The sequence below is a fragment of the Lissotriton vulgaris genome, chromosome 7 (assembly GCF_964263255.1).
Source record: "Lissotriton vulgaris chromosome 7, aLisVul1.2, whole genome shotgun sequence".
NCBI lineage: Eukaryota > Metazoa > Chordata > Amphibia > Caudata > Salamandridae > Lissotriton > Lissotriton vulgaris.
Window position 1 is genome coordinate 1,553,405,145 of NC_141695.1, and position 22,914 is coordinate 1,553,428,058.

The following is a 22,914-nucleotide window of genomic DNA, read 5'->3' on the forward strand; positions in this document are numbered from 1 at the left end:
GTTGCTGGGGACCTTAACTGCTCGTTTGAACCGTTGGCAGTAGATGATATTCTTGGAGTGCACGAAGACGATGCCCAATGGGGCATTCCGCCCCTTTCCCTCAAGCCTGTGAGGAGATGGTCTCCAGTAGTCATTCAATTGAACGCTCTAATGATTGAAACAGGTCTACGAGCTGTGAATGGTCACACCATCTCCAATGCTCAGGGCGCAAACACATACAACAGAGTATCGTGTGAGAGTAGAATTGATTGTATAATGGTAGACAGGAGAGCTTGGAAATCAGTGGTAGATATGGTCATTATACCATCAGTGGAGAGTGACCATAACCCCCTGTCCCTCACACTGGTGGATCCGTGGCAGAGAAGGGAACATACCAAATAGTGAGAGGTTAATAACTAAGCTAATTATACCATCCAATTGCAATAGATTCCTCAAGCGGCCTAAGTTTAGTTTGGACGAAACCAAACTGAGTGCGCTGGATGGAATCCTTAGTGAGCAGTCCTTAAGCCTTTCTGCAGTATGTAATGGCGCGGCTGGGCCTGCAGAGGTAGAAGCCATTTACACTGTTACTATGGATCAGATTGGCAAACTGTTCACAGTTCCAGGTAAAAAGAGTTTGACAACTATCAAACCAGTGCAGAAATGGTTTGATAGTAACTGCAGAAAGATGAAAAATAACTTAATTCTTGCTATTAAATCATGCAATCCAGTAGTTGTTCGGCTGGCCAGACTGCATTATAGACAAGCTATAATAACAGCTGAAAGGGAGTGGGAAGAATCACATTGGGAAAGCCTTAGAGATGCAAGTAAAACCAAGAATGGTGACCTATTTTGGGCCTTAGTCAGAAGATCGAATGGTTGTGATCCGTATCAGATCCCCAACCATATCACAGATAGTGAATGGTTTGAGCACTTTAGTAAACTCTATGGTGGTAATGTACTGCCCGGAGCCCCAGGGCATTTGAGCGGTGCCCTGGACGTTGGTTCTGGACAGGCTCCTATCATTAGAGTTGATAAAAAAGAGGTCCTGACTGCAATAGCTAAAATTGTACCTGCTAAAGCCCCAGGGCAGGACGGTGTGCCGGGCGACCATTTTAAAGCCAATCCCGACGGCTGGGCCATTTACTTTGTAAACCTGACAAATGTACTGTTGGAAGGTTCACCTGTTTCATATTCATGGAAGGTGGCCGAGGTGATCCCTATTTATAAGAAGGGCCCCAGGGAAGACCCTGCCAACTATCGCCCAATTAGTCTTATAGACACATGGCAGAAATTGGTTGGCAGGGTACTCTTGGAGAGGATTCTTTCTTGGGCTGAGGAGAATAACATCATCTCACCCTTTCAGGCAGGCTTTAGGGCTTGCACAGGCATGGTAGACCAAGTATTTAGGTTGGTACTCTTATACTGGAAGGTGGTTACTATTGGCAAAGGCGGTCTTTATTTGGCATTTATTGACTTAAAGACCGCCTTTGACCTGGTCCCCCCGGGACCGCCTCTGGCTGATCTTGGAGGAGATGGGGATTCCTTTACCAATATTGAACCTCCTGGCACGCATGCATGATGGTACCTACGCCCGTATTAGATGGGGATCACAAGAGCAAAAAACTGATAGAATCCCTGTGAATCGAGGGGTACGCCAGGGCTGCGTGTTAGCCCCCACACTCTTCACGTTATTTGTGAATGGTGTAGTCTCTTTTTTGTTCGAAATAAACTCTGATGCCCCGGTCCTGGTGGGTGACTAAGTACCCGCTCTCCTCTTTGCGGACGATACATTGTTGGTATCAAAAACTCCTGCAGGATTGCAGAAGTTGCTGGACCGCTTTTGTCTGTTTTGTAAGCTCAGGGGCCTTGTCATAAATACCTCAAAAACTTAGCTCCTTTATTTTAACCCAAGTAAGTCATCCAGATCCACCCTTTCCCTGAATGGGGTGTCACTGGAACGCGTAAAAGAATTCGACTACTTGGGAATTAGAATTTCGGATAAATTAAAGTGGCAGCCTCACATTGATAAAATGGCACTAAACCATAAAAGGGTAGTTGGAGCATTAGGGCGAGAAGATCGTACATCCACTTCTAAGCCAATTGCTCCTTCTCTGGATATTTACGCTGTGGGGCTTTGAGTGTGTTGATGCCCTGGTCACTTCAGAGAATAAGTTTTTTAGGGAGCTGGCATCGCTTCCGAGGGGTACTCCTATCAAACCACTATTGAGCGACCTGGGTCGCCGCTCTATTAAGGAACTAGCCAGGTTACGTCCTCTTTTATATTGGGCTCGGTTATGGCGGACCCCGGAGCTCTCAAGGTATTTAGATGGTTTGAGAGAAGTTATGAATCTCCATGGTGCTCACAAAATTAGCTGGATTCGTAATATAAAGAAGCTCCTGCTAGAAACTGGCTTGCCAACTGACTGGGAGCCTGGGGTCTCTTTATCCAAGGTTGAAACTAAGCAAGCCTACTGACATGGGTTGACGATCAAGAACAAAGGGACCCAAACCAAGGTAGGCTGACTGAGGCATTTAGACAGCATAAATTAAAGCCTCGCTTGGAGTCCTACTTGGATTTCATTAAGAAACCAACAGACAGATCCCTAAAAAGTTTAGACTGGGAACACTCCCCCTCCGTGATTCCACCTGTAAGTGGAAGCCCCCGTATAAAACCTCTCCTGACTGCCCAATCTGTGAAGGTGTCACTGAAAACATCCCTCATTTCTTCTTTGTATGCCCAGCCTATGCTAAACCCAGACAGAAATGGCTCAAACCTGTGTGTCTGTTGCTTGGAACCAGGGACCACTCCTCTGCACTCAGAATACTTAAAGCTGACACTAGCACAACCTTAGTGTGGGGGTGGCCAAATTTCTTAGTTGGGCCTGGCTGATTAGATTGAAGGCTACTAGATGACTATAGTTTTAGCTGAATCTTTTTAAAATATTCACAAAGCTGTTAAAGTTTAATATGTTTTTTAAAATATTTATTGAAATATGAATGGTCTTATATTGTAATCTATTTTAAAAAATGTAATGCTAATGAATTGTGGTTTTATACTTTTATGTGCTTTTATGATATTCTGTATATCGAAATAAAGCTTTGATGATGAAGCATTTGTTTGATGAAAATACTAGGGGGCCTTATTTGCAAGACAGTGGCGAAGAATGTCGTTAAGCCAAGGCGGCTAACAACATGCTTTGTCACTTTAAGAACGCAGGGCTGCGCATTATTTACTAGTAGCGCCAACGCAGTCTCCCTTGCCTCATAGTACAAGGGTGCCTATGTTGAGGGGAATATTGTTTATGTGTAGGATGGTCCCCCATCCTGCACATAAATAATCTTTAAATGCTGTATTGTAACTTCTATGTGTTCTGCTTAATGCAGCACACATAGAAGTTGCAACACACCTTTTAAAAAAATGATTGTCTATGTGCAGGGGGAGAACTTCCTGCATATGAACAATCATTGGCGTTTTGCTGCCCAAGGCAGCACACATGGAAACAGCAAAAACGAGGAGAAATAAAGCACTTCTCTTCATTTGGCCTGATTAAGACCAGGTTTCCCTGGTCTTAAATTTGGTGCTGCCTCCCATTTATGCTGCTCTCGTAATTAGGGGGCAGCATCAAAATCAATGGGTGTTTAGGTGGAACATATTTAAACAACAAAAGAGTGATCATGGGTGCATATCCAAGTCAAATTAAAGGTTACACTCCCTAAAAAAAGAAAAAAGGGAGAGGGTGGGAACGAGTTAGTGAGGGAACAATTCTTGTTTAGTATGAAGAACCCTCACTCATCGACCTGGTCGGTGACATGCTTCATCATAGGGTTACCTCCGGGTAGACCGAATGTCTGCCTGGTGTGCTTCAGTGCCTGATGTTACAGCGGAGCTGGTTTTTGTGTTGTGAATGGTGAAGAAGTGGTGGTGTTAAAAGAAAGCAGTCTGTGTCTCAAAAAGACTTTTTATTAAGAGACAAGCTTGCGTTCATTAAAAACAAGTGAAGCGGACGCCAAAAGGTCACAAAATTGAACCAATAATGTCCTTAGAATAAAAAAATTTGGGTCGACATGCGTCTGCTCAAAATGGCTTATTCAGCCGAGCTTTCATCAGGACCAGAAAAAAGCCCCGGGCGGAATACACACGCTAAGGCGTATCCTAACCTCAGGGTTGAATTTGCTGTTAAAACAAACTCACGGTTTTGTGGACCGTCCTGGATTTTCCCAGCGTCCAATACCCTGTGAAGAAAAAAGAAATACAGCGCATAGCAACATCATTGTTAATCCATTGCTCGCCATGCGATAAGTGCAAGCACACACTTACTCTTGCAACCGTGGGTTCTCGCTCATACATCCTCCACCGTAGAGACTCCATATTGTGCCCTATGCTGGTAATGTGAATTAAGCGTATTATAAATTGTGGCGCAATAGTGAGTTATAGCGATTGCGCAGTGTAACATGCATGATTGCTTTGTAATCATGCATTCAACATGACATTAGTTCCAGTCATAGTTAAGTTCGCTAGGGCAGAGCTCGTCAAAATCATTGGCCTGCCTGCTAGTTTGATGTGGTTAAACAGTGCTTGCTCCTAAACGGATCACTGACATAATATCGACTACAAAAATATAGGCATTTAAAATATCGACTCCAAAATATCGACTACCAAAATATCGAAGTCATATCTACAAACAGGTAAGTACAAAAATATCGAGTCAAAAATATTGTTTAAAAATATGTACTTTGTAAAAATATCAAATTTATTAAAATTAATGTAAAATTTAAAAAATATGAAAAATAAATAACTAAAATATACTTAGAAATACTTAAATAACCTTAAACGTATTAAATAATTATTTAAGTTATAAAAAAATAATACAATTGTATTTGTTAAAACATATATATATATATATATATTAACATAATATTATTAATAAATATAAAATATTATTACCATAGCATAGCAAGAGGGTTAAAATTACTATTCCCACTCCAATGAGTGCAACAGTAGGGAAAGCGTTGGATAGCGTAGCGGTAAAAATTACTATTCCGACTCCAAAGAGTTCAATAGTAGGGAAAGCGTTAGATAGCTTAGGGGTAAAAATTACTATTCCCACTCCAAAGAGTGCAAAAGTAGGGAAAGCGTTGGATGGCGTAGGGGTAAAAATGACTATTCCCACTCCAGTGAGTGCAACAGTAGGTAAAGTGATGGATAGCGTAGGGATAAAAATTACTATTCCCAGTCCAGTGAGTGCAACAGTAGGGAAAGCGTTGGATAGCGTAGGGGTAAACATTAATATTCCCACTCCAGTGAGTGCAACAGTAGGGAAAGCGTTGGATAGCGTAGGGGTAAAAATTACTATTCCCACTCCAAAGAGTGCAACAGTAGGGAAAGAGTTGGATAGCGTAGGGTTAAAAATTACTATTCACACTCCAGTGAGTGCAACAGTAGGGAAAGCGTTGGTTAGCGAAGGGGTAAAAATTACTATTCCCACTCCAGTGGGTGCAACAGTAGGGAAAGCGTTGGATAGCGTAGGGGTAAAAATTACTATTCCAACTCCAGTGAGTGCAACAGTAGGGAAAGCGTTGGATAGCATAGGGGGTAAAAATTACTATTACCACTCCAGTGAGTGCAACAGTAGGAAAAGTGTTGGATAGGGTAGGGGTAAAAATTACTATTCCCAGTCCAGTGAGTGCAACAGTAGGGAAAGCGTTGGATAGCGTAGGGGTAAACATTACTATTCCCACTCCAGTGAGTGCAACAGTAGGGAAAGCATTGGATAGCCTAGGGGTAAAAATTACTATTCACACTCCAGTGAGTGCAACAGTAGAGAAAGCGTTGGCTAGCGTAGGGGTAAAAATTACTATTCCCACTCCAAAGAGTGCAAAAGTAGGAAAAGCGTTGGATGGCGTAGGGTGTAAAAATTACTATTCCCACTCCAGTGAGTGCAACAGTAGGGAAAGTGTTGGATAGCGTAGGGATAAAAATTACTATTCCCAGTCCAGTGAGTGCAACAGTAGGGAAAGCGTTGGATAGCGTAGGGGTAAACATTACTATTCCCACTCCAGTGAGTGCAACAGTAGGGAAAGCGTTGGATAGCGTAGGGGTCAAAATTACTATTCCCACTCCAAAGAGTGCAACAGTAGGGAAAGCGGTGGCTAGCGTAGGGGTAAAAATTACTATTCACACTCCAGTGAGTGCAATAGTAGGGAAAGCGTTGGTTAGCAAAGGGGTACAAATTACTATTCCCACTCCAGTGGGTGCAACAGTAGGGAAAGCATTGGATAGCGTAGGGGTAAAAATTACTATTCCCTCTCCAAAGAGTGCAACAGTATGAAAAGCATTGGATAGCGTAGGGGTTAAAATTACTTTCCCCACTCCAAAGAGTGCAACAGTAGGGAAAGCGTTGGATAGCGTAGGGGTAAAAATTCCTATTCCCACTGCAGAGAGTGCAACAGTAGGGAAAGTAAATACTTCATATATTATTTTAAAAAAATATAAATTAATATCTATAAAAAATGAATTAAAAGTAATTACCAATTTAATATAATATAATATTTAATCAATTAAAATTACACATTAAAATTAATTATTACAATTAGTTACCTATTAATACAATTTAATTACAAATTAACAATTAATTATTTAACAATTAAAACGTAATTAACAATTAATTAAAGTTAAATACAATTAAATAAATTGATTTATTTAATTAATTATAAATAATTTACTTCCCACCCTATTCCCCTATAAACCCACAACCTGCTACAGAAAATAAATTAGTAAAATTAACATAATTAGCAATTAATCAATTAAATAAAATGAATTGGCAGTTAGAATGTAATTAATTACCCATAAAAAATTAATTAACAATTAATTCTAAATATATACCAATACATAATTGTACATATTTAATTAATTATAAATAAATTACTCCCCACCCAATTCCCCTATAAACCCACAACCCTCTACAGAAAATAAATTAGTAAAATGTGCATAATTAGCAATTAATCAATTAATCAAAATTAATTGCCAATTAAAATGTAATTAATTACCATTATTAATTAAGTAATTATTAATTACAAATAAATACCAATAAATAAATTTACATATTAAATTAATTATAATTAAATTACTTCCCACCCTATTCCCCTATAAACCCACAACCCACTACAGAATTAAATTACTCAAAAATTAAAAAAACAAAATTAATTAATTAAAATAAATTATAACATAAATACACACTTTTCACCCACATAATAACATAAAAAACACTATAAAAAATTCGATAATATTGAAAATTCTATAATTTTAATAACCTATATTATATACGTTGATATTTTAACTTTCTATATTTTTAACATTCAATAATACATTACTTAACTTAAAAACGATATTTTTGATGTCTATATTCTGTCCATTCGATATTTTGTCCATTCTATATTTTAAACTCGATATTATGTCCATTCAATATTTTTTACTCGACATTTGACTGTTTACCCTGCTAAACACTCCGCGGAGTGTTTGCCGCATCCAAAGTGGAACGGCCACCTCAGTATGGAAAAACATATTATAATTGTTTTGAAAGCCTTACTTGTAGACAAATTATGTCCCGCTTTGGATCAACACATGCGATCCTCATTTGAAGTTCACCCACCATCATGACAAGGAAGAAATGGTCTTTTTGGATGTGACCATCAACAGAGTGGGGAGCCAATTGAGGACGAAGACCTATCAAAAACCCACTGCAAAGAACAACCTATTACATTTCTCAAGTTTTCACCCACGACCACTCAGAGAGAATCTCCCATTCGGGCAATACTTGCATTTGCGTTGGGGGCAACCAAGTACACTGGGGGCAAGAAGAGGCAGTGGGCGACAAAACCAGGAGCAAGACACTGGACCAACGAACGGGCCCCAGCAATCTAAGAGCCTGATTACTAAGCTTTCCACAACAACTTTAAGCGTGGATGATATATCCCTTTTGGAAAAAAGTCTTGGGTTCATACCTACAGCAAGACTGGATCGCTTTGAATTGCATTGAGAATTAGCTGAATTCTTTCGTAAACTGAAACTGAAAAACTTCTTTGAAAATCAAACTATGGAAGGCTCTCAGGCGACAACCAGCGATACCGGCTTTAGACCCAGGTCGACCTTTACACCACCCCCGCAGACTACTCCTCTTGAACTAATAGCTTTTGAACACGCTGTTTTTAATGAAGTAGAAAACATGCCAGATCCTTCGCCTTTCAGGAACCTGAAAACGAATGAATACAAAGCTTTGGAAAATCTCCAAACCAACTCCAAAATCATAATAACAGCCACGGACGAAGGCAGAGGTTTAGTAATTCAAGACGTGGAGGACTACGACATTGAGTGCAGATCACTCCTGAGCAACACGGACAATTATGTCTTACTACAAGAGGATCCTTCACCAGCCCTAAGTAATGAAATCTTTGATTTGGTGACTACAGCGGAAGAGACAGGCTACATCACCAGACAGGAAGCCACAATTTTGACAACATCAGAGGGGAAGATTCCTTATTTTTATACACTCCCCAAAACATATAAAAACAGGCTCCCACCGCCAGGATGACCCATTGTCTCCGGCATTGGTTCACTTCTGAAGCCATTGTCAAAATACTGTGTTTTTTTCCTTAAACCATTGATACAAATCACGAGCACCTACATCAAAGATACCAAGAGTCTTTTAGCCATGCTCCGAGAGATTCAGATGCCAGATGACCTATACTTTTTGGTGTCCCTTGACATTGATAGTCTTTACACCTGCATTCCCCAGGATGATACAATAAGGGTGATAAAGGAAACTTTAAACCATGCAGCGTGGGACTTTACGACACCAGCAGATTTTGTGGTAAATTGTGCCACCCTGGCACTGAAGCAAAATTTCTTTCAATACCAAGATGAGATCTGCCTACAGGCCACTGGCACGTCTATGGGAGTACTTTTGCTCCTAGTATCGCTGGCCTGTATGTGTATAACTTCGAATGTAAGCACATTCTAGGACCAACCAATCCCTTTTCACAAAACATTACATTCTGGCAAAGGTACATCAACGGTGTCCTTATGATTTGGAAGGGATCAGAGGCCCTACTTTTGTCCTTTTTCCATTGGATCAACACATGCGATCCTCATTTGAAGTTCACCCACCATCATCACAAGGAAGAAATGGTCTTTTTGGATGTGACCATCAAGAGAGTGGGGAGCCAATTGAGGACGAAGACCTATCAAAAACCCACTGCAAAGAGCAACCTATTACATTTCTCAAGTTTTCACCCACGACCACTCAGAGAGAATTTCCCATTCGGGCAATACTTGCGTTTAAAGCGCAATTGCAGTAAGCTATCCGATTTCAAGAAACAGGCACAAGAACTTACTGGTAGATTGCAAGAAAGGGGATACACAGAACAAATCCTCAAAAAAAGCAGCAGAAGAGCGAGGAATCAAAACAGGGACGCCCTCTTGGAGGACAACCCCAAGGAACCAGCAGGAAACACACCTCTGACATGTGTCACAACATATAACCCCATTTCTAATGCAGTTAGTCGCTCCATTAACAAGCATTGGAAAATCCTTACCAGCAATAACCATGACTGGGCCAAACCTTTGTTCTCCTATAAACGGGCGAGGAGTCTTACGGATTCACTGGTCCATAGACGCCCCAGCAACCAAAGACAGGGGGAGAAACGCACTGTTTTGAATGCATGGGGTCTTCCACCCATTACGGGCCATTACCTGTGCGGGGGCTGCAGCATATTCCACCTCACAACTGCAACAAAGGTTTTGAACCTGGAGCAGGGGAAACAATGGGTCCAACGGAAACACATGAATTGCAACTCGCAAAACGTGGTGCATCTGATTACCTGTCCGTGCGGGTCGAGATATGTGGGTATGACCACAAGAAAAGTGAAACAGCGCATTGGAGAACATCGTAATAATATAAGCTGTCAAAGGAATACCACCAAATTGACTGCGCATTAACTACAATTCAACCACACCCCAGATGACGTCCAATGGACCATAATAGAACAACTTGAGAACTACTCAGGGACGCAAGATCTCCTGTTCGAGAAAGAACAACGGTGGATTCATCGTTTGTTCACACATCAAACAGGGTTGAACGACAATATCCCATGGGCCACTGTGATGCGACAGTGAGAAGACTCTCTTTAAAGTTCCATGGGTGCTAGGTTTCCAATTCCACTAAAACCTCTAGAGACGAAGTAAGCCATCTTTTTCAATAGGGTTGTTGCCATTTTTTGCCCTATTCATTGTTTCTAGTGGGATATTTTGGCAGGTCATTCAACATAATAAAAAAAAACACTGACCTTAGTCCAAAATGTAGCTAATATGAACAATCACTCAAGTTATACTTTTACCAGGGTCTGGATACAGGTAGTTTATTTTAACTTGGTCATGTAAGAGCCCCTACATTAATCATAGAATCCCTCTCCTCTTACGCTTAATCACCTAATGTACAATTGAGATGACTATCTAACACATGCCTGCACTGCTTATATTAGACGAAAAATCAGCATTCAGCTGGGACTGGGTTTCGTAATATAGTCCGATCATGTTGTCAATTGTGTCCACGGTAGCTACGTTGAATAAAGTTTTTTGCAAATTAGAACGTTCCCCTTTAAGGAATACAGCTAGCGTGTAAAGCCAGCTCGCAGAATGACGTCACAATCACGTGACCGTTATTGAGCACTTCAGCTTCCGCATTATGCCTTTCCGGCAACATTCGGGCCACGGACGCGCTGTATAGAGGGCTGTCGTCAGATTATAAGAAAGTGGGGAGTTACTTCTAGCTGCGGGTTTATGCCACAAGTTTGGGTCTGCCGCCATGCACCGCCCGCAATTCTGCAATGGGCGCAGTTGTACAATGCCACGCTACCTCTTAGTCTTACTTTTAACTCTTTCAAAAGGGGTGATATGGCTATGTCTAAGACACTCATTTTTTACAAGTGTATTTGTCGAGTGTAGTAAGCCCCAGAGAGCCGTATGAATGTAGAGGGCTTGGTATTACCAGAATGATCTACTCGACACTCGACAAATGAGGAGTTTTCAATATGCCACTCACTGTTATCTTCTCAATGCCGAGTGATCGTTTTAGGTACTCTTTTCTACACTTCCTAAAGTCGAGCGTTGTTCACACCAGGGAGCCACATAAAGAAGAGTGTTTATGTGTGTTTTAAGATCAGTGACGCATTAACGAGAGGCATTGAATGGAGTTATTATATCTGTACCACTCGTAGCCCCATGCGCTCCTTCTTCTAATTTCTCAATGATGGGCTACAATAAGCTCATTTTGTGATAATTACCCTTTTTTGGCAAGAATATAATTAGCAGAACATCACTATGAGTATGAGGTACCATTAAGGGGTAATGTTACTATAACAAACCAATGACAGTTTCGTACATCCTGTTTCACGCTACTATAGGTTAAATCTGGCGTGAAGATTATCCCCGTCGTGAGCCCACAGAAGCGGGACATAATTTGTCTACAAGTAAGGCTTTCAAAGCAATTATAATATGTTTTTCCATACTGAGGTGGCCGTTCCACTTTAGATGCGGCAAACACTCCGCGGAGTGTTTAGGAGCAAGCACTGTTTAACCACACCAAACTAGCAGGCAGGCCCATGATTTTGACGAGCTCTGCCCTAGCGAACTTAACTATGACTGGAACTATTGTCATGCTGAATGCATGATTACCAAACAATCATGCATGTTACACTGCGCAATCGCTATAACTCACTATTGCGCCACAATTTATAATACGCTTAATTCACGTTGCCAACATAGGGCACACTATGGAGTTTCTACGGTGGAGGATGTATGAGCGAGAACCCACGGTTGCAAGAGTAAGCGTGTGCTTGCACTTATTGCGTGGCGAGCAATGGATTAACAATGATGTTGCTATGCGCTGTATTTCTTTTTTCTTCACAGGCTATTGGACGCTTGGAAAATCCAGGACGGTCCACAAAACCGTGAGTTTGTTTTAACAGCAAATTCAACCCTGAGGTTAGGATACGCCTTAGGGTGTGTATACCGCCCGTGGCTTTTTTCTGGTCCTGATGAAAGCTTAGCTGAATAAGCCATTTTGAGCAGAAACATGTCGACCAACATTTTTTTATACTAAGGACACTATTGGTTCAAGTTTGTGACCTTTTGGCGTCCGCCTCACCTGTTTTTAAGGATTGCAAGCTGGTCTCTTAATAAAAAGTCTTTTTGAGACACAGACTGCTTTCTTTTAACACCACCACTTCTTCACCATTCACAACACAAAAACCAGCTCCACTGTAGCATCAGGCATTTAAGCACACCAGGCAGACATTCGGTCTACCCGGTGGTAACCCTATGATGAAGCATGTAACCGACCAGGTCGGTGAGTGAGGGTTCTTCATACTAAACAAGAATGTTCCCTCACTAACTCGTTCCCACCCTCTTCCTTTTTTCTTTTTTTAGGGAGTGTAACCTTTAATTTGACTTAGATATGCACCCATGATCACTCTTTTGTGGTTTAAATATATTTAGAAGGGGTTGAAGAGTGATACGTTACCCTATCTCTCGCTTTGTTTAAGTGTTTAGGTGGAGCAACACCCATTGCCCACCCCTTTCATGCTAAGGGCAGCAAGAAAGTGTCTTATTTACACAGCAGCGTTAAGTCACGTTAAGTGGCTTAATTCTGCCTTGTAAATAAGGCAAAGCTCTTATCACCATCACATCATCACTTTTGTTGTGGTGGCGATAGGGGCTTGTAAATATGCCTCTTGAATTGTAGAAAAAGAAGATAAAATGAAGAGTCTTAAAGCATATCTTCCCAGATCCACTGGATTTTTCAGATACCAAGGCTGCCTAGTGCTGATTTCACACCATGCGTGTTTCTTTTACTACACTTCACGTCCTGTCTCTTTACCATATTCTTAAAGGTACTTTTTCATTCCTTCTATTTCCTATTGACGCTGCTTTCTTACCGTTCTTTTTCTGCTGCTTGCTTTCTTTTCATACCTTCTCTCTGCTGCTCAGGGTCAAAGTCTGATGAACAACAATTAGTATATGTGCCCTTAAAAATGAGTTCCAGTGCCCAGCACCAGAAAACTCTGCACTGCATTAAGAGGCTATCATTATAATGCACCACTAGATGAGACCGGAGGACAGAAAAAGCCATTGAAAAAGAGAACTTGAATATTAAGCTGAAAGCGATGTTTGAAAAAATAGTACAAGTTATCAGTAGGATTCTTGCGTACGTGCTTAGATCTTAGACACCCAATAAGCAGTCTTCAGGGAATTATCCACCTAGTTCCTGTTCAGGAATTGTCTTGGGAGTAGCAAAAATTAAGATTTTTGATAATATACAAACAATAATTTGCGCTTTAATTATGTGAGTGCAAGAGGTATATAAACAAGTTGTACATTCGACTTTGGCTAAATGTCTGCTAGATTCACAAAGGAATTTTGGCTGTAAGTGTACACATGTGGCTGAAAATGCTGTCATTTACACCTATCAGGAAGTCACAAACGGAGTCCTGTCAGGCATAAATGTTTTTATTACTACCAATTACTCTGCCACAAGTGCAGAGAAATCCGAAGTAGAGAATCCATCAATGGGGTGAGAAGTAGGAGGAAAAAATACTTGATTTGTCATTTAAGTACATGAATGTCACTAAATATCTATTCATGACCCTTTCGAGCCCCAAGCTTGAAATGGTCAGAGATGTACTTCAACCAATGGCTAGAATAGCTCTTCTTCCAGGATGGAAAGGGGTACTGATCATGCCCACATTCAGTGGGGTGTAGGTGAAGGGTTTATTCCATGAATAAAAAGGTTTTCCTTATGGAGAATATACATACAATTCTACATGAGGGAATAGAGAGCCTAAATAAAGCATATGACAGGTACAATAGTAGCCCTGTAAACCTCTGCCTGGTGTGGCTTTCAATGCAACTACTACACTTGTTTTTTGAATCAGAAAACCATGTAAAGGTACGCTCATTCAGACTAGAGCATGTTAACAAAGATGGTACACACTACAATCATGACAAAAGCACAATATGTAGGAATACAAATGTTTATGGAAGGTGCCCACTATTTATCTCTGGCCTAAAGACCGCTTAAGCTGTCTTACTTGCAGCATGTTTTCCAAAACAGCAATAATAAAATTACATACATAGATGTATACATACAGGGTTTTCAGTCTGCCCTTTTGTGTTGACAGGCTTTTTGGCCCTAGTGGGCAGTGATATAGACTTTAATCTTGCTCACATCTAGGATATGTATTCCTAGCTTGTGTTGGCCCTTTTAAGCCCTTTCTTCCAGACATAGAAGAGGCCATCTATTGCCTATTGGCTTTGGCCTGTCATTTTTGCTTATAGTAGAGGTTGGATCCTGTGGTCCTGACTTTATATTACACATTGGTATGGTTTATGTAGGTACTCTGACAGAGCTAAGAGTTATTTCATCCTTCTCAGGCGTATAGGCCCAGAACTAGAGGGACTCCATTTTGATGGAGCTGAGAGGCTTCAGGGGGAAAGGTAAAGTTTATAGTTAAGGCTGTTGTCTGCTAGAGGAAAACCAGTCAGGACTGCTTCTTATCCGAGGAATGTGTCTTTCTCTTGGGCCCAGACGTAACAAGCAGCTGGCCACTGCGGTTGCGTAAAGAGCTCTGGAGCTGGCACAGGAATTCGGTAGGAGGCAGCCCTTTGTTGGAAATTTCCATGAGGGGAGAGGAATCCATATTAGCGAACTGCAGGAGAGGAGGAGTGGTAAGTTCAGCTTGGAGTCAGAGCAGTCTGGTTCTTGCAGAGGAGAGAACAGGATGTCTGCTGGAGCTGCAGAATAGAGTGCAGTTCTGGAATGGAGAAAGAAGGCAGATGATTGATGAAGCTGAAGAGAGAGCAGTGCAGAGAGCATCAAAGCAGATGGAGGAGCTAAGGCTGTCAGCTGGAGTAATTGAACCAGAGGCGTGGTGTTGTGGTGACGGAGGGAGAGACAGAGAGAGCCCTGATCCCACCAGAGTCAGAGAGAAATCTTCCTTCTAATAGGTGAGGTAGTCTGAACTAGTCCCCTTTACAATTACACCTTAATCTTGTCCTTATTCCCTAGGCTATTGTATGTCTAATCCTTTTCTTTCAGCGGTGTGTTAAAAGTCTGTTACCCCGCAGATAACCTTATATTGTATGTCTAATCCTTTTCTTTCAGCGGTGTGTTAAAGTTACTGCTAGTCATAGAGACCCCATAGATTTATGTATGTGTACTTCATCATTGTTATAATAAAGAAACCCCATTTCTTAGTGAACTAGTGTGGTGTATATCTTTTGTCCCCATACAGTGGAGGTAACCTTGTCTCCTAGTCAGGTATTACTGTTTGAACAGATGTTACCCCTGATCAGGTAAGTGATAGTGAATAATTAGGGAGATAGGAGACCTGCAACTAAGGGATAAAGTTTATACTCCATCCCATAATATTATTGTAGTAGTGAGCCCTTAGTGAATAGGGAGAGAGACTTCCCAACATAGAGAGACTCCTGCAAACTGTGTCTTCTATTTCAGAGCATAGGTAACCTTTTCTTCTAGTCAGATGTTACAGCCAGAACAGATGCTGCCCCTTATCCGCTAAGTTTAAATAAATAGGGAGAACAAGGAGCCCTTGAGCTAGGGAATTGTTGACACTAAGTAATTTGGCCATCCCATTATATTATTGTAGTAGCGAACCCTTAGTGAATAGTGAGAGAGACTTCCCAACATAGAGAGACAGAGAGCTGAAGGTATTCATAGGAAAGTGGTCGTCATTGGTAAGTGGCTTTAATGAGAGCACTGATTGTGGTCAGTGTGTAGGTCTGCCGGATTGCGGAACGTGTGTGAATGAGAGCACCTAAGACAGAGGGGTGTGTAGGTCTGCCGGATTGCGGACCGTGTGTAAATGAGAGCACTGGGACTGCAGGCCCATGTGTGTATACCCACAGGATTGTGGCATGTTAATGAGAGCACCAGGGAGGACACTAGTGTGTAATGAGATCGTCTCTAGAGAAAGAGGCGTTAATGAGAGCACTGACTGAGGTTAGTGTGTATACCCGCAAGATTGCGGCTTGAGTGAGCACTGAGGGTGATCAGTGTGTAATGGTAGATAATCAGAACTGCCCCAGGGTAGATTAGTCTGGACCCATGTGGTCGCGAGACTATAAGGTATGGGTGTGGTGTAGGGGATGGATGTCCTTAGTAATCAGTGAGTATTCTTAGTATCCCTATAGATTTAATGGTGTTTCTGATGATATGAGCTTGTATATTGCGAGTTCCCCATCCTCAGGTAGGTACCCAGGTGCCTGGATAGATGGTCCTGAGCAGGTAGGTGGTTACGTTCCGGCTGGGTTAGAGGGGCTCTCAGGAGCTGATCCCATCTGGTCCAAAAATCCAGTCGTTACACCTTTTCAGCCATTGGTCCGTTTAAGTGTCATTCACATTTGTTCTCGGCACCTCACCTGTACACAAAATAGGGCAATGAGTCAGCTTATTTCAGGCATTGGCTCTCTCACTTTTGGTGACAGGATCTTTCTCCTGCACACATGCACAGCCACATAAAAAGCAGTTCACTTCAGTGCCAGGGCAGGTGGATCAATCCCCAGCGCCATTATTGGCTGTTCTTGCATGTGTTTTTTTATTTTATTTTTGATTGATTGAGTAGCTTTATTTCGATATATTTGTCATATAATTAAAGCATTACAATACAAAATGAATAAAAATACATTGCAATCTAACAATTCGTTCCTCTCTGACAATATACATTATATGAAATCTACAATAAAATATCATAAAAATAGATAATTTGCCCATGAATAAAAACATGCTAGGGGCTGGATCAAACAGAACGTATTACTGGAGAAGCGATTTCCTCACAGATCTTATCCGCCATGCCCAGCCAAGACATTTTGCCAGGCAACAGGCGAACAAGGGGCGAGCATCAGATTGTAATATACGTAGTGCCTCTAGATGCAATCTAGGGCCCAGGCTCCTACATACTGGTTTCAGCCATCTGTTCCTGGGCGCTATATAAGCGGGACACTCGAACATTAAATGGGCAATAGACTCGACCCTTGATTCACAGAAAGGGCAATACGGTATGGTTTGCAATGGTGGCTTCCAGCTCGATGTAAGCTGTCCTATAGGTAGAACTCCCACCCTGAATTTGAAGTACAATGATCTATCACCCGGATTAAGAATCAAGTCCAGATAGGGTTCTCTAAAGGGGAGGTCCTTAAATGATAAAAACTCTACGACAGATCTACATAGTTTGGAGTTGCTTGTTCTGTCGTTAGCCACCCAAGACCAATATAATTTCTTAAGCATCTGTTTGGGTGGAGCTGTTTTATTATCCCAAGCATCTCCTAGACCCAGTTCACAAAGGAGTCGCTTGACTTCCCTAAGCCAGCCAACCGTAGGCCAGCCGGGTGATGAAAGGAGTTCTCTTAGGGCATCAGCATAGCTGGACAGTTCTGGTACATTCCATATCCGAGCCCATAATAAGAGGGGGCGTAGCCTAGCTTGCTCGCTTATTGGGCGTGTACCTGCATCAAGTAGGAGTGGGAGTGTAAGGGTACTGTGTGGTAACTTCATAAGGTCTTTGTGGAAATTGTTCTCGAGGTGTGTTAGGGTGGTGACTCTCTGTACACCCCACAATTCCGCACCATACAGTGCCGCACTCACCACCCTTGCCCTGTAGATGTCTAAAATTGCCCCAATGGGTTTGAGAGATGAGGCACGTTGTTCTTTAAGCAAGGCCCCTGTAACCCTCTTATGAGTCAAATAGATTTTTTGGTGGTGGGCCTTCCAATTCATGGAGTCACAGAGTCGGATGCCCAAGTAATCAAACTCCTTTACTCTTTCGAGTGGGACTGAGTCTAGAGTGGGAGGGATTACCGTTTTCCTTGTGGGATTTAAGACGAGGAATTTGGTTTTGCTTATATTGATAGCTAGGCCCTTGGTGTCGCAAAAGTCCTTGAAGCTAGAAAGCAACTTTTGAATGCCTACTGGGGTCTTAGAGATTAGGAGGGTGTCGTCTGCAAATAGGAGGGTAGGTATTTTTCTGCCAGCCAGGGAGGGTTCATCTGCTGGATGTTGGAGAAGATGCTCCAGCACTCCGTTAACATAAAGTGAAAACAGAGTGGGGGCTAGCACACAACCCTGGCGGACACCCCTATCTACAGGAATGCAAGATGTTTTTTGCCCCTGATCACCCCACCTAATCTGTGCAAAGTTGCTTTCATGAAACTTAATAAGCAATCCCAGTAAATAAGGAGGAATACCCAACCCCTCTAAGACATTCCACAGTTGGTCTTGTGGGACCAGGTCAAAGGCTGTCCGTAGATCTATGAAAACTAGATACAAACTGCCCTTGCCCAATACGACCACTTTCCAATACAGCATTAAAAGGCGAAATGTCTGTTCGATGGTGCCAGTTCCTGATCTAAATCCGGCCTGGAAATCTGACAATATATGATTTTCTTCAGCCCAGTGCAAAATCATGCCTAAGACTACTTTGGCCGCTACCTTTTGGGTGGAGTCAAGGAGACTGATTGGGCGGTAGTTGGCTGGGTCGTCCCGACAGCCTTTCTTAAAAATTGGGACGACCTCGGCGCCCCTCCAGGACTCAGGTAGGCAGCCTCCCAACAAGGCCTCATTCAGGAGAGAAGCAATTAGTCTACTCCATACATAAGTGTTTTCCCTCAGCAGATCGCCTGGTATGCCATCTGGGCCTGCTGCCTTATTAGCAACAAGGCACCTGATTGCCCCTTCTATTTCCTTGGCACTGAAGGGGTGTTCATTGACTGAGGAGGCAACCGGCAGTCTGTATGGGAGACCTGTATTTGATTGTATTACACCTAATGGGATGGAGTAAAGCTTTGAAAAATGGGCAAACCAAGCCTCCCCTGGGATGTTGCAGGTCAATTGTGCATCGATGGGCTTGTCCCTGGCTCTCATCAGATCCCAGAACCCCTTGGAGTCCTTTTTAGAACTTGCGTCCATTAGCTCACTCCAGAAGTTGGAATCATGTGTTTTCCTTGCCAGGGCTAAAGTTTTTTTGTATGATTTCCTGGCAAGTCTGATTTTGCCTGGGTCTTTGGATTTTACAGCTAAAATAAGTTCCCCTTTGGCAACCCGACATTCCGAAGAATACCATTTGTCTCTTGCCTTGGAAGCACCTCTCGTTGTGGCCCTTGCCCTTTTTTGCGGAATTATGAACAGTTCGCTTAGGGCCGAGATGGTTTCTGTGAAGGCCACAACAACAGCATGTTCGGTAATATCCGATGTATCTAGACGCAACCTCACAGCTGTCATTATGGTCTCTGCTTGCGCCATCCTCCCCTCGTCCGCTGCCACTTTGGCCCATTTTAGCCGCCTACCACAATTTGAAGGGACAAGTTCGTGGGATGATTTCCATGTAGGAATGGTCTTGGCTGAGTTCCTGTCGTGCCACGGGAGGGTGAGGGTTAGAGACAAAGGGTTGTGATCGCTGTCGCAAGTCGATAGGACTTCCATATCTTGGTGGAACGGCCAAGGATTGTGATTCAGAAAAATATAATCTATTCTGGATGTATGTCCCACCCGGTTGTAGGTGTGCGCTCCCCTGGTGTCTGACTTGGAGCGACCATGAGTTGCTCTGAGGCCGTATTCCATACAAAGTGAGTTAATATCTATGACACTCTGGGTCCATTTTTGGATCGGATGTAGGGAGAGCATGGGGATGCCTCTCCTTGCGTCGTCTTCCCAAGTGTCCAAAATGTCCTCGCTGGCCAGAGGCTCAAAGCAGCAGTTAAGGTCGCCTGCGAGGATTACAAGGGAGTCGATGTTACAGGATCCAAGTTCAGTATTTAGTCCTGTTGAGGGTAACGTAGTTGCCCCACCCCTGGCCCCACTTAGATAGAGGTTAAACACTTCTAACTTCCTGCCCCCATGGCACTGTATTGTTATTCTCTGAAGATCAGAAGATTGAGTGGTTTTATGCCTTATGTTTAGACCCAATACAATGCTGACCCAAATGAGGAGGCCGCCGGATGGGCGACCTTTACTGCCCTGGTGTTGTGAGGCCGGAACAAAGTAAGTTGTGTAGCCTCCCCTTTGTCTAGGTTCCACGCACCATGTTTCTTGTAAGAGACAAATATCAAAGGGATCCACGAAGGAAATCCACTCAGGATTGTCAAAATTGCGTGCAAGCCCTGCCACATTCCAACTTAGGATCTTCAGCTGTGTTTTACCTGGTGTGTCCTGCCTGGGCAAGGTGACAAAAGTAGGGGGATCAGGCTCCAATCCTGTCACTGCTATGACAGCTCTGTTTGGCATTAGGGAGGGCTCATTCTGGTTTCGGGTAATTGCCCTAGGTACAATAGATCGCTTCCCGTCGGGCAGGGCCATCCGATTGAGTGACAAGGGAGACATTGGGGGTGCAACTATCACATGGCCTACTGAGCTAGCGGGGAGTGTATTGTAGGATGCCGAAATGAGATAGAGTTAGTATCATCAGGTTCGGATGTCGAGAATGAAGAATCTGGGACCCCAAGGGCTAAGAGAGCCTTTGTAGGCGGTGGAGAAACAGCTTGCTTTAGGAGTCAATCAACTTCCTCAAGACATCCAAACCTGTTCAAAGTTGGTACCCCAAGCCAGCGTCTAGTAAGATCTTGCTCCTTATTTAAGAACCCCCTCCGTGTCTGATGTTGTACCAGTGACCAGTCGCCTCCCGGAGTATGTGTAATGCGCGGCGGTTAGAAAAAGGACAATGGCCTAGGTACAATGGGTGAGCCTTCGCCATCGATGGGCCATGAACAAATGAGGTGGGCCGTGTATGGATCCTCAAATGTTACCACTATGCAGTCGCCAGGGCTGGATTTCCTTGTGGGACCCACCCAGGGAACTCGTCGGACCATTAAAACTCTGCTTCTCCGACCATTTGGAATCGGTCTGTTCACGTTAAGCCAGTGCATGATCTTATTCTTCAGGGACCAAGGGTTCTCATGGTGGTCATTTTCGATCAGGGGCACACCCGTCAACACAACCACGTAATCATTGGCCTCAGGAGGAAGATCAATGTAGCCCCCTTGAAAATTGTTCTTGTTGCGTGGGCCCTGGGTGGATTGGTGGACAGCTTTGCTGGCATTTGGCCTTGAGGGAACACCAGCATTGGTATGTGCAGGAATTTGGGTGGTAGGGAGCTTAGATGTCCTAGTTGAAAGATTAGTGGTTTTTCGATCAACAGCCATGGTTCGAGGTTTGGGAACAGGCCGTGTAATAGCAGGTGCTGGAGGAGGAAGTTGTGGGGTCTGTGGGGCTGGGTCTTTCTCTAAAAGACCTTGATTTTCTAGACCTCGCAATCCAAGAGTAGCCAAGGCTATAATACTCTTTTCCATCTCTAGCAGATTATTTTCTATGCGAGATAATCTCAGGTCTAAGGGAGAGAGGAGCTTCCTTAAGGTTTCCCAAACTATACCTATAAACTCCCCATCCCTCCCTTCCTGACCCTCTGAATGTAATCCAACTTCCTCTGCATTTGTATTGGCAATGATAGATGCAGGGACTGCACCATCTTTCTCTTCCTCTCGGTGTACATGTTGCAAAGAGGCGCACCCTCCTGAAGCGCTAATCACAGGAGCACTTCCAACATTGAACTGATGTGGCACAGCAATTTTAGCCTTCTTATGTGAGTAAGCGGACCTAGAGTTACGTTTTCTTTTGTGTAGTTTACCTTTGGAATTATTGCAAGTGGGTTTATCAGGTATTACCAGAGTAGGGGATTTAATAGTGTTTTGCTGGTCGGGGATAGCCACGGGTGGATTCTGATTATCGGACTGGGTTATGGGACACAAGGATGAAGGTAAGACAAGTGACGCCGGAGTGAAATGGACATCTGCCTGCGTGATTACGCAGCGTGGAATGGCCAGACGCTCCGGAGTTATAGCAGATGCTATGTGACCCAAGGAGGATTTTTTAGAATTGGCAATGTCCTGAGACAGTCTTCTAGCAGCAGCCAAGTCCAAGGAGACACGAGTTTGCAGTTTGGTAATTTCCTTGTCTATAGCTAAATTTGTGCGAGTAATAAAATCATCCATGGGGCCGTTTGTTTGCGGCCCCCCCTTAGCAGCCCTGCTACGGGTGGCCCGTGTGCACATAACTAGACAAGGTAGGGAGTCCGCCTAAGCAGAAAAGGAGCTATGAAGGAGAACCAGATGGCCGAGCAAAGGGCGATAGGGGATGGCCCAGTCCAGTCCTCTCCGTACTCGAACGGCCTCAAACGGCCCGCTCTTTGCTTGGTCTTCGCCCCCAGCGCGCCCGCGCGCTACCGCGCAGCGGTCACTCCACCCAGTAAAGTAGGGCTAGGGCAGGGCAGGGGGCGTGGCCGGCAGGGAGAGCGGCCACATGTGTAGCACGCAGGGACTCCTGGGCAATGGAGTCCCTGCTAGGCTGCTCGCAGCCCTGCCGGTATGCAAAAGGGGCACAAAGATATGCAGCACCCCTCTCGTCGCCCCACAGAGTCTGCAGGCGCAGCGAGACCCGCGCAGCAGGTCCGGCAAGCTGCGGCGTCCTCCCGGTCCACAAAATCCAAGGTGACAGGCAGCAGGAATAAGGGAGCCTCCTCGTAGTTTCACCAACAAATCCGGTAGGCAAGATCGCCCCACAGAGTCTGCAGGCGCAGCGGGACCTGCGCAGCGGGTCCGGCATGCTGCGGCGTCCTCCCGGTCCTCAAAATTTAATGTGACAGGCAGCAGGAATAAGGGAGCCTCCTCGTAGTTTCACCAACAAATACGGTAGGCAAGATCTCCCCACAGAGTCTGCAGGCACAGCGGGACCCGCGCAGCGGGTCCGGCAAGCTGCGGCGTCCTCCCGGTCCACAAAATCCAAGTTGACAGGCAGCAGCAATAAGGGAGCCTCCTCG